The sequence below is a fragment of the Ambystoma mexicanum genome, chromosome 1q (genome assembly GCF_040938575.1).
Source record: "Ambystoma mexicanum isolate Mex_15411 chromosome 1q, UKY_AmexF1_1, whole genome shotgun sequence".
NCBI classification, from domain to species: domain Eukaryota; kingdom Metazoa; phylum Chordata; class Amphibia; order Caudata; family Ambystomatidae; genus Ambystoma; species Ambystoma mexicanum.
Window position 1 is genome coordinate 680,610,282 of NC_090922.1, and position 13,629 is coordinate 680,623,910.

A 13,629-nucleotide genomic window follows, 5' to 3' on the forward strand; every position below is an offset into this window, starting at 1 on the left:
CAGGATAAATAAACAATAAAAGGGAAAACAAGAGAAGTGGCTGATAATCATTACAAGAGTATTCAGACTTGTCTGAGACAGGATAACAAGATGGTAATATAGAAAGCTAGAGAAGTGAATGTGAATCATTATGAGAAGCCCCACACCCGTCTTAGTCAATGGACATATTATTTTTAAAACATTCACTGACGACTGATGAGCACCTTAGTTCCTTAGTTAGCTTATTGGGTAGTGAACACGCCAGAGAAGGAGAGACAGCTAGGCATTATCTTTTCTTTAATAAAGAACATTTTAAAAATGTCTTAAAAGAGCCCTTCTCCTGATCCGCCATTGTGTGCCTTCACCAAAAGATTTCTTAAAGAGTTGCTTTTCTTATAAAGCAAATATTAGAATTTTTGGAAAGAAGTTGCTCAATGTAAGATCAAGCTTCAGAATCTCCTAAATATATTTTTTACAATATTTTGAATCTTTTCACTTTGTAAAGAATATATCATGACCAATGTTCCCTCTAATTATTTTTCCCTAAGTGTGGAACCGGTTGGCTGTTGTGCGCACATTATTTTCCATGTGCGCAACAGACTGATGAGGTAAGCCACATTGTGAGCTACTATCACAGAAGAGAATTTGGAAAGGAATTTCCTCTTCCCAGCCACTGCAATTCTTTAAAAATCTTACCACACTTTTTGCAAACACATAGGCTAAAATAAAATATGTCATGTATGATTATATAGAAAACTCATCAACCAGTCCAAGACTTCAATATCTGCCACAGTACCTTGCAAATGTACATCTGCGCAGAGGAAAATGATGGCTTAATAACGAGTTTGGCAGTAAGTGGTAAAGTTGGCGGTAACACCATTACCGCCAACTTTACCACTACGTCAAATTACGATTTCGGGCCTGGAGTGGAGAATTTGCCTCCTGGGAAATCCTGGACGTAAATCTTCCAACTAAACACTGAAATTGTCGGAATTTCCGCTGCAGTAATTCTGCCAAAAAAGCCACATTGAGCCAATGGACTCAATATGAACTCAATATGAATGGGGATTTACACCACCAACACCAGTTGTAATCTGGCGGAAATTCCTGCAGACCAATTGGCGGTAACAGTAATTCATTTGGGCAGTATTCAGGCAGATTTACGCCAAGATACCGCCCCAAGTCGTAATAATGCCCTGTATGTTTTATGCCACTAGAAAATCACTCATTTGTATTACAAAACACAAATATATCTTGTCATAACTGATGTGGCTGTCAACAAACTAAGACAGAATACATTTGCTGATGGATTAATGGCAATTAAAAGCAATGTTTCAAATACATGCTTTAAGGAGTTCAAGTGCTACTTTAATGAAGTAATTCAAGGGCCAGGAGAACATGTTAATAATTTGTGTATGGATGATAATTGCATCATAATAACCTCACCTTAGAATATGATGATCAAAAATTCCTGTGCCTCTGCTTACTATCCACATCACGTTCTTCTGTGGGTAGTGATAAAACCCACCTTGGAGCTAAGAGACATATGCACCATGCATTTTTACTCCCTAAATAAGGGAAATGTGCCTAACAAAAATGAGAAACAATGAACATATCATTGCTTCAACCCACAAAGCTCCACTGATATTTTTTCAAATTAGTGACCAGTAGAGCAATGGCATAGGAAGAAAGGAACTCTAATAATATTAATACCTGATCTCAAAAGGAATTTTATGGGGAAAGAAGATCTTTTAATAATTAGAATGTGTCCCTATTTGCAACGCTAATTACTTTTTTACTCCCTGGAAAATGATTTGACTCTAAGTACGCAGCAAAATCGGATTGGAGCCCTGCTTATACCCCTGACATAGGAATTGAGATGACAAGGCAGATAATAAAGTGTATAGTTTGTCCCACCCTTCCACAGCCTAGATAAAAATTAAACAAGAGCCTTACTGAGGATTATTATGGAGCTCTGTTGAAGAAAATCACACATATATGCCTTTTAAGTTAATTGCCAAATTCATCAGAGATACAACTGATTTAGTGCCTTCTTCTGTAAATATGGATCCCTCTTCTGTAATTCTTTGTGATCAGTTAAATAAGATGCAGGGAGATGCTAGAGACTGCACACACAGAACACATGGTTAAATTGAAAAGTCCTCTGCAGTTTAGCATAGAAAGAGAAAGAAGGTGCTGTTGTCTAGATGGGTACTAGAATGTCCTATCCTGTAGCAAACATGCAACACATTTCCTTCAATAATTGCCGAAATGTCTGACTTGGTCTTTGAAATGTACTGCTTTGTTCATCTCCCACAAGGAGTGATACTTCCACCCATACCTTTCCCCTTCCCCGGCGCCTGTGCTTGCCTCCAATACTAGTTGATAGAGCACTGTAAGAGAGGGATTGTAGCAGTAAACACTCTCTGGCATATTTGCAGACCCACAATACTTTGCAAGCAAGGCATATTTAAATGCCTCACCATATGATGTACATTTTAAGAATGTCATACCTCTCACCATATGATGTACATTTTAAGAATGTCATGCCTCTGCATGTACACAATTCCTATGCATTGCATACAAGATTGTTTGCAACATACCCCACCCTTACAACATTATGTAGGATTACACAAGTGTTCAGTGAAACTGTTTTTATATATAAGATAGTTACCATATAATGTGTGAAGGTCTATGCCCAAAGGAACTCTGAACACTTGGAAACGATGCAGATTGAGTGAAAAGCATTTTCCTGTCTGAATATCCAGTGCCCTGATACTATGGACGAGTAATCCCAGGCATAGTCCATACCAGTTATCCCTTGTAGGCTAGGTAAATGATATTGCAATGTTGCTCTCTACTTACAGGGTAATGTTAGTAATGCTAAAGTAGGAGATGCTGAGCATCACATTTTTCTTTTCTAAATCCTTACAGGGCAAATTAATATTTGAGTTTTATAATGTGTCAACTTGCAAGGGGGGCGCTTCAAAGCACGTGTGTGCCATATGTACAAAGAAGAGAAAGTATGGAATTTGGTTACGCATCCAAGTAGCCTGCTTACTAGTATCCGATATTTGAGCTGGTAGATCATTTATATAGTGTGGGTTATGCTTTTGGTAAAGTACAATAAGTAACAGAAATTCTGCCGCGTGAACATTATTCATGTTAACGTTATTCATGTTACAACAAACATAAAACAATTGGATGTAGGTTCACGTCTGCTAACCTTTCACAGAGCCAAGAGCGGAAGAGTCAAGGTTGTCCGGGAGTATCTTAATCTACTCTGGGGCAGAAGTTAGAGTCATAATGTAATAGTGTGGTAGAGTCAGGTTTAGGAGTCATGGGTGGGGAGGGAACATGTTGGTTAATGTGTGCAGGCATATTCTGGTTAGATTCTTCTGTTCATGGAGCCAATTTGTTCACATTAGTTTTTAACCTCTTGTGTTGTATTTTGCTGTTAGGGTTTTTAGGTGCATAGTAGTGTAACGCAAATTAGCAGAATATCCAGACTACTTGCTTACTTTAAGAGAAAGAACATTTCAGGTATTTGCTGTGGCTTGTGCCTTATTAAAACTTTTTGAATAGTTGAGAATTGTCTGTGTACGGTGCTAAAAATCTTCTGTGTGTCACCCAGAAGGAAGCTGGGAAAGCGCACATACGCACAGCTTAGAGGGAACATTGCTGGGAGGTCTTTGTTGCCCTCTTCCAATTCTCCAAGAGCATCATCAATGTCTATCTAAATGGTACCGTCATGGTCCGGGGGTCTCAGCCCAATCTCCTCCTTCTTGATCGGCGCCTACTGCGTCTCATCAATGTCCTCCCTTCTCTTTCCACCTCTTTTAACACTTCTCTGGGCCCTATGCCACCTCTGTCTACTGCCTCTACCCACTCGTGGGCCCTTCTACCACCTATGCTGGGTTCATAGCCAGCTTTGTCACAAGTTTTGACACTCCCTCCCTGAGGGCTACAAGATCCTCTCGGGGCCCAGAACCAACAGGCCTAGATGTGGAGTGGCCCTGATCTTCCTGATATGATATGTAGTGGCATTTATAACGCGCCTATACAGAAGTGTTTCCTGAAATGGGCTACTGGTTCTGTCATTCCTATATACTCCCCCTTTGAATGCCTAGTCTGCAGGCTCTCTATCTCTCCTAGCCTCTCTCTGACTGTGGCCAGCATCTACAGGCCACCTGGCCAGGTCACCCTCTTCCTCTCACAGTGAGCTGACTTCTCTTCTTCCTTCCTTGCCTTAACCTCTCATCTTCTCCTCAGAGACCTTAACATCCACCTGGATGCTACTAATCCCTCGTCCGGGCTTGTCTGCAACCTATGCGACTCTCTCTCCATCTCCACTCTACTCTCTGGTCTGACACACTCTGCTGAACACACCGTGGTTGTTCTCATCACCTAAGACATCCACCTCTCTCACCCTCTCACCACTCCTCTCTCTTGGACTGAACACTTTCTGCTCTCCTCACACCTGAAACGTCTTGCCCCCTCAAGCAAAACCACCCCAGCACTGTCACCTTCCTTCTTGGTCATTCGGCCCATGAAGCAAGTGTCAATGGACTCCTTTGCCTCTACTTTCTCGGCTTGTCCTAGTCATGTGGCTGACTCGCTCTCTGACACATCCCTCTCTAACGTACATCTCTCTTTCTCCAACACTCTGGACATCCTTGCCCCTGTCATGAGAACCCGCCTGAAGCATACCTCCAAGTGCAACTCTTGGTACGACTCTGGCTGAAAGGACGTGAAGGCTTTGGATGCATCTCTTTCCTCAACAAGAAGAGGGTCCAAACTCAAGCCTGCATCTCTGCATCCTCTTACAACACGGCACAGCTCTTTAAAATCTGCAAAGAGCTGGCCAATGTTAATGCAGTCTCCACATCTCTCGTTCCCTCACAGGCCCTCTGTATGACTCTGGCCTCTAATTTTACTACTGAAACTCAGGACATCCTGTCCTCACTTTGCTCTTCCTCTCCCTCTACCTCTACCTATCTCATGTCCCCTTTCACCGCCTCTCCCTCCCTTCTTCCATTTTCCTCATTCGCTCTGACAACATATGTCTCTAGACAAGTGTGATCTATGAAAGTGTTGTTCAAATAAGTGTTCCACTGTTCCTCCAGAACCATCAAGGACCACATTGCCACCCTCGCTCCAGCCTTGACCAATTTCTGCAATCACTCCTTCGCCACTGGAACTTACCCCTCCCTCCTCAAGCACTGCCTTTTGCACCTCCTCCTAAAAAGGTCTTCTGCCAATCCTACTTGTCCAGCAAACTATTGCCCACATTCTATCACTCCTTTCCTGGGCAAACTCCTGGAAAAACTGTCCATCTCATAGCTTTCACTCAACACTGAATCTGTTGGTTATGATATGATATGATATGATATGGCATTTATAACGCGCCTATACACAAGTGTTTCAAGGTGCGACGAGGCAAGGGGCGGAAACAAAGGGAGGACAGACAACAATCCTACTAGGCCAAGTGTCATTCAGATCGCGCAAGTGCATCGGAAGGGGGGAAAAGGAAAAGTGTGTGGGGGAAGGGAGAGGGGAAAGTGCAGTACATGGGAAAAAGTGGAATAAATAAGAAAATAAATAAACGGCCAGCTGATGGCAAGTGCAAGGAAGTGCAGACAAAAGTGCTGGTAGGGGGTCTGTATGGATACAGAACAACGGTGCCCAGGTGCAGGGGTTGCCAGGGAGGGAGTGCAAGTGGGCAATTGACGGGGCCTGGGCCAGAGATCAGAAAGGGTGGCCAGGTAACGCGAGCAGTTTCAGTCAGGAAATCAGCAGGGGAGAGGGGGAGAGAAAGCAGAGGCAATGAGGAAGGTTTTGAGGTGCTTCCGGAACTGGAGATGGTTCTCCTCGTGTTTCTGGGAAGCAGGAAGGCTGTTCCAGAGAGAGGCCCCAGCCGAAGAGAGTAATCTGCCACCAACTTGTTGCTTGGAGAAGCGACTGACACTGAGGGAGTTGGAGGCGGATGAGCGAAGAGCTGGAGAAGGAAGATATTTAGGAAGAGAGAGTTGAAGGTATTGCGGCTTCAGACCCCAGAAGGCCTTGTGTACAATGCAGAGGATTTTGAACTTAATCCTCGCAGCCACTGGGAGCCAGTGCAGAGATTTAAGTCCTGGAGAGATACGATCCCTGGGCTTGAGGCCAAGGACAAGTCTTGCAGTCCTGTTCTGGGTAAGTTGCAGAGGGCGGCGAGTAGAGGCAGGCAGATTTAGATAGAGGCTGTTACAATAGTCCAGCCTAGAGAGGACCAGGGCTCTGGAGACAGTGAGCTTCTGGGGGAAGGAGAGGAAAGGAAGAATACCTCTAAGGAGGTGCAGCTGGTAGTGTGACTTCTTAGAGACGTCAGAGATGTGAGGGGAGAAGGAGAGAGCAGAGTCAAAGATGACCCCAAGGTTTTTAGCCTTGCAGGTGGGAGTAGGAAGAGGGCCAAGAGAGACCGGCCAGAGAGTTTCCTGGAAGGAGGGAGCGGGTGTGCTGATGAGTAGAATCTCAGTCTTACTGGCATTAAGGCAGAGGTAGTTGGCGGCACACCACTCCTGGATGGCAGACAGACAGTCAGAAATGAGGGAAGGAGAGGAGGAGGCCGATGGTAGCCTGAAAAGGAGCTGGGTATCATCCGCATAGCACTGAAAGTTGGGACAGAGAGCGGCGATGCGGTGGGCAAGGAGTGCCAGGTATTGGTTGAACAGCCAGGGAGAGAGGTTAGATCCATGGGGGACACCACAGGTAGAGAAAAAGATGTCAGAGAGGAAGGACCCCAGTTGGACCTGGGAGGGTCAGTTGGAGAGGAAAGAAGTCAGCCATGCCAGAGCTTGACCAGTGATACCCAGGTCATCACAGAGACAGTTGAGCAGGATGGCATGGCTGACAGTGTCAAAGACAGAAGAGAGGTCAAGCAAGATGAGAACGCACAGGGTATTAGAGTCAATGTTGGTGAGCAGGTCTTCACGGATGTTCAGGAGAGCAGTTTCCATGCTTCTGGCAGCTCTTTAGCCAGACTGATGGTCAAGAAGACAACCAACAGATTCAGTGTGGAGATTAAGCTGGGAGATGGCCAGTTTCTCCAGGAGCTTACCTAGGAAGGGAGTGATGGAGATTGGGCGATAGTTAGCCGGGCAGGAGGGGTCTGCAGAGGGTTTCTTTAGAAGAGGGTGCACAAGGGAATGCTTCAGGGGGTAAGGGAAGACTCCAGTGTTGAAGGAGTGGTTGCAGAAATCAGCCAGGGCAGGAGCCAGGGAGTTGCCGCCATGACCATTGTTCTGGGTTCACAGCAGCCAGTGGCACGGGAACTGCTCTCCTGAAACCTGTTAAGATCTGCTCTCTAACCTTGACTCCAGCTCTTCCTATGTCCTCATCCTCCTTGACCTTTCCTGTGCTTTTGACATGGTCAATCTTGCCACCCTGATCAACAGACTCCATGTGAACCTGGGCATCACGGATCAGGCCCTGGCATGGCTGACCTCCTTCATCCTGGACCGTCCCTCTGAGGTCCAACTTGGGTCCTTTCTTTCCACCACCTCTCTCTCCACATGTGGTGACCCCCAGGACTCTATCCCCTCACCCTGGCTCTGCAATGTCTATCTGGCACCTTTGGCATGGTCTGATCTTCACTATCTCGTTTAACTTTCAGTGTTATGCAGACTCAGCTCTCTTTCAGGCTTCCCTCAACCACCTCTCATCCCTCGCTCATTCCTGACTGTCTATCTGCGATTCAGGGTTGGTGTTCCTCCAACGATCTCTGCCTTAATGCCAGTAAGATGGAGATACTTCTCTTTTGGACCCCTGCTCCCGCTTTTCCTCTCTGACTCTGGCTGCCCACCTTGGGCCCTCTACCCTTGCCTTCCTGTGAGGCAAAAAAGCTTGCCGTCATCTTCGACTCCACTCTTCCTTCTCTCCTCACATCATGGACCTTGCCAGAAAGGCCCACTTTCAGCTGCACCTCCTCACTGTCTCGAGAGCCCTGGATCTCTCCAGGCTGCACTGCTGCAACAGCCTCTTTCTCAATCTGCCTACCTCTTCTCTTCGCCCCCTGTAACTAATCCAGAACTGGACTGTGCAAATTATCCTTGGCCTCAGGCCCAGACACCGTATGCGTCCAGCTCTGAAATCTCTCCACTGGCTGCCTATGGCTGCAAAGATAAAGTTAAAGACCATTTGCATTGTCCACAAGTCTTTCCTGGGGCTAGAGCCTGCACTACATCCAGCGCTTTCTTCGAAATACCCACTGTCTGAGGGTTAGGTGCTTCTCCAGGCACAGAGTGGGGGGCAGATCTCCCTCCTCTGCAGGGGCATCCCTCTGGAATGGCCTCCCTCCTGCTCTCAGACTTGAGCTGGACCACTGAAGTTCCGAAAGCAACTCAGACCCTGCTTTTCTCCTCTGCCTTCTCTCCCTCACTCCCTTGCTAACTTAACTGTCTACTGTGCCGACTGGTTTCTTGGTTGCCTCAGAGTCTCACTGGGTACTAGGCTCCTCCGTGTCCAGTCTTTCTTGCAGCACCTCTTGGCCAAATGCGTACTCAGGGCTGTAACTATAAACCCTACAGCCCCCTGCCTCCTTGCACTTACCGAGAGCCGCACTGCCCTGGCTGAACTTACTCAGATCCATGCTGTCTTGTTCACATTTCCATCTCTGCTTCTCCTTGCACTTCTACTGCCACACTTGCACAATTCGAATGACACAAGGCCTATTATGATTGTTTGTCTTGTCTTCCTATGTCTCCCCTTAATTGTCTGTGGCTACTAAAAACAATTGTTTACAGGCACGTTATAAATGCCATATCATATCGTATTGAAGTCCTTGGGTAAACGTGCAAAGGCATAGAAGACCTCAGCAAATGTTTTCCTTGCTTGCACGGTGTGGGGCATGTAAATGTTGTTGTGGAGGATTGTGATGATGCAAGGCAAACTGTGATGAAAGCAATAGGATTGTGTGCATTGTGATATGCACACTATAATTGATGTGATGTCCTGATATTACCCTGGGGCAAAAAAGAACAGGGATCCAGACTTACCTGTAAATTACTGCCCTATTGCCAATTGCCATGTCATCATGAATATCATGGAACAGATAAACGACTAATGGATGGGAATACCCCAAAATCCGCTTACACATTGGGTCAAGAAATACAATGAAAAACAGGCAGATGGTGTCTCACGGGGAGGAAACAAAATGTATTATTATTTTGTTTCAATGTGGCACCTATTCACACCGCATTCTGGAAACTAATTATATTATCTATAGGCTATGGGGCTAATAAGCATCCATATTAATTTGAATCATTGTGATTATATAATGTATTATCAAAACCAACATACTAGTAAAATACACATACCTATAAAGACCATAAATTAATACACACCACGGTATACAATGAATATAAAAAACAATGACCTCAGTCAAATCATTGTGCAAAGACAGCAATAAAGTGCAACAAAGGGAGCAGCATATATACATGTCTCAGTTCATATACAAGACCATTGTCTGTCTTATTGTAAACCTTGTGTAATGTGAAAAATACTGCGAAAATAGGGCAAAGTCATACCCCAACTCAGAACACTTACAGATCCTACTATTTAGGCCTCATGTTCAACCAGTATAAATCATATAATACATATATGGTCAATAAAGGCCACTAGCATCTGGCACACGGGAGCAAGCCAACCAGGTGGCTTGAAACACAGTCTGGAATCTACAATCTCCCACCGCCTTACAAGCCACCTCCCAGATGGTTCGCCTAGCAGCCCTCTTCCCCCACCAGCATTCCCTCATTATTATTCTTTTTTCTTTTCCCATTTCGCACTCCCATCCCCAAACCCACTCACCTGTTTATTGCGGCAGTGCAGGCCGCTGCCGCAGCGTCCCAGCTTCTCGGGCTGCTATGGAAAGGGAAGAGGGGCTCTGTATAGAGCCCGCCTTCCCTTTCCATGGAGCCCATCTATGCTCAATATTTTCAGTCATCGAACGGGACGTGCAAGGCATCCTGTTCAATGACTGCAAATATATTTATTTGTGTTGCCCCCCTGGCCCCTGGTTTACTATTTTGGGAAGCTGGGTTGCTAATTGCCTTAGGCCCCCATTCCAGGGTCTGGAACGGGGTAACAGACCGGAACCCACGTTAATGGCCCTCACTTCACTCGGGCAGTTAACTTGGGCTGCTGGACCGTTACCCCCCCATAAAAGCCCTTGCAACAGAGGTTTTAACACCACATTCACTATGTAAAACCATCTGTAGTGGACAAGAAGCCAACTATTAGTTGTTTATGAGAGCTTGGAAACCTGATACTCTAGAGTTCCCCAATCTCAGATTGTTTAAAAAATAATCCTGCAATAAACAGTTTTGATGGAAAGAAAATACATTTGTATAAGTAATCCATCTTCCTCAGCATGTAGACGACCACTCTGCTTCCTCGCTTATTTCATTTCTAGGTAGAGGTTGTGGCTTATAAGGGAAAGCATCATTCTGTGTCCCTGGTATGAATTATCTAAACAAATGAAACTAAGATCACCCTCTAGTGCAAAATAAATTATAATAATAATAATATATATTTTTTTAAACAAATAAGAGAGTGATAAAAATGACTACTCCCGCAATGCAGCATGTATTATAAGCCCCCTATCAACTTCAAGATTTTTTTTAACGTAACTGTTTGGGCATCTCACCGTCTGATTTTCGACAATCACCTAGCACTGAGATTGCACTGCTCTATATCAGAGAAACCTTCTCTGGAACTTGGGCAGACATGAAACTTCCCTGCTGATTTTGCTTAGATATATAAGCAGCGTTTGATACCCTGGACCATAATGTTCTCCTTCAAATATTGCTATCTGTCACCAGGGTGTCAGAATCCGCCCTCCGCTGGTTCCTCTCTTTTGTAACAGGTCACCGTTATTGTCTGACCTTGGATGATGGGACCACAGCTTTTGTGGACAATACATTTGAGGTTCTTAAGGGTGCAACCCTTTCCCCACTGCTTTTTAATAGTTTGTCAAGCCACAGCAGAATATTCTTGTGTCATTGGACATCAGCATTCATTGTTATTCTGACAATACCCAGCTCTTCTTCAAACCCATTGGCAACCATATTGATGATAATGTCATTCGTTCCATTATCATGACCAAGGTTAAATCCTGGATGTGCACTAATTGGTTAGGTCTTAATACCGCAGAAATGAAGGTTGTTAGGGATTTTGTCAGAGGGTTATGCCTAATCTAGCGGTACTCTCTTATGGTGGTAAAGTGGTATGGTGTTATTATGCTAATGCCCTCTATGGTTTGACAAGACTCCCCTCAAACACCTTTATTCTATTAGGGTCAATTCTAAACACAAATTATCAGGCTTTGTACACTTGAAATCTTGACAGTGCTAACTGTCACTCTAGCAAATTATCTACGAGGCTGGGCTATGCTCTATCAGCCAAATCATAAAGCATTTTCCATTATGAATGATTCAACAGTCACACATGCATCTTACACTTTTAAACGTACTAACTATGAACACCAAAATGTATTTTATGTTTTACCCTCTTTGTCATTGAACGCATTTATACACAGAAAACTCAACCCCACTGTTTCAGTTTTAAAAATGATTGTTTTTATATACGCTATTATTTAAATCTATTCAGAGAACACGTTGTGCGGTATAATCATGAATACAAAATAGCACCTCTGCATTAGATTACATGACCAGTTTGTCTTCATTAATAAACATCTACGGTTCTTATCTTACCACAGACCTTGTGCTCAGATCAAATTGGCAGTAGACACAGTTTGAGAGAGAGAGAGAAATAAAACAAAAAATGAAAACACAACAGCAAGCCAACCTATTTTTTTTTAACGCTTTTGAATCTATAGTCATTTCAAGTACTAAAAGGCATTATTCATAAAAATGATCAATTGTTCCTGAGTGACTATAAAATAAATCCATCCACCCATACGTAGACCTTACTTCACAAATATGTTCAACTTTCACTCCAATGATTCTGCACCCCTCTGAACTGGGTTATAAGCAAACAGGAGTATCGTGAACACTGCAAAGCCCAGCCACACACACAAAGGACACAGCTCATCTGCCAGGACCTCACCTTCCACCGATGTCTACCGCCCATTAGCTCAGTCTCCAGAGAGCCTTTGCAGTTCTGCTGCCTGTCCGGAAACCTTTGCCCCTCTGCACTGCTTGTCTGCTCAGCTGTTGTTCGTCTGCCTGAAAGGATCTGTCGGTCTGACCAACACCCCCTGGATCTCTTACTTTTAAAATCTATCAATGTCGCTCAACAAAACCTGCCTCTTTTCCTGGCGTGTGTCATCACCCGATCTGGTCTCAGAATTTTCCCCTTGAAGAATAGCTTTGCAAATACATTTGCAACAATCATTTCCTGCATCACACAATAGTGCCTTCTCAACAGTGCATTTTTCCTCGCAGTTTGTGTAATGAAATCACAGCCAGTAAACTGTGCCTGCATGTTTTAAATCCATTGCAGAAAAAGCACTTCAATTTTGACCTGTCAACTGGGCCTGCTTTGCACTGCTTTGTTAAGGATAGGTCACCAAATTAATGGGAAAGGGTGTTAATGGATTTGTTTCGATTAGTATGTTTACATTGTAAACTGGACAGCTGACCTGTTTCCGCTAAACTCTTAGCATTTTAAACACGTGCTTGCTGCAAGAATGTGCATTTCCATTTGTAATGTGCACTAACCATTTGATGTCTGTATTCTCCACATTAATCCCCTTGGCATTGTCTGCTGCCTTCTCTGACTGTAATGTCATGGCTCACTTACTGATCCCTACATATCCCTCCTTTTTTCTAGTGTTGTGATGCTATGTTATGTCATGGCCACTTTTAGAGTGCACAGTCGCCCATAGGCATCATGGCGGTAGAGAGGCAGGTAGCCACCCACAGAACAACACCTCAGAGCCAAGATTGCTAAGAGATCAGAACAGGCGAGTTTTTAATACTTTCCAAAAGGCTAGATGATTTGACAACGATTTCATAAATAGTGGAAGAGTATTCCACATTTGTGCTGCTGCAATCGAAAAGGCACGCACCCCCACCGGAATGAAGCAAAAAGAGGGCACAGACAGCATGCCAGCCACCACTGTCCACCGGGGGCAGTTTGGGACACAGCGTTCAAACTTGGCACACAGCTCCCTGATCATGTAGAGCACGAAGAACAAGGCAGAGAGCTTTCGATTGAATGTGCTGGGCCACTGGGAGCCAATGAAGGGAGTGCAATACCAGGAAAATATGGGGCCCATAAGGGCTATCCATTGCCACCCTGGTGGCCAGATTCTGGAGACATTGTAGTCAGCCTACCAAACCCTTGGGCTGCACCAGGTACAGAGAGTTGCAGTAGTCCAGCCTACTCAGAATCATAGAAGCCACCACCGGAGGATGTAACATTGTAGGAATCAGATGGAGCACCTTTCTTAAGATTTCAAACTGAAAATGCCCCATCTGGCATACCGCAGATACCTGGGCATCCATGGCCAGATTGGCAGACATGATTACCTCAGAATTTTTAACCTTGTTCGAAGGCACAGAAAGCAAACCCATAGAAGAAAGCCAGAATGAGGAAATCCAAAATGAGGGATCCGGAAGAGAGCCCACCATCAGCACCTCAGTTTTGTCC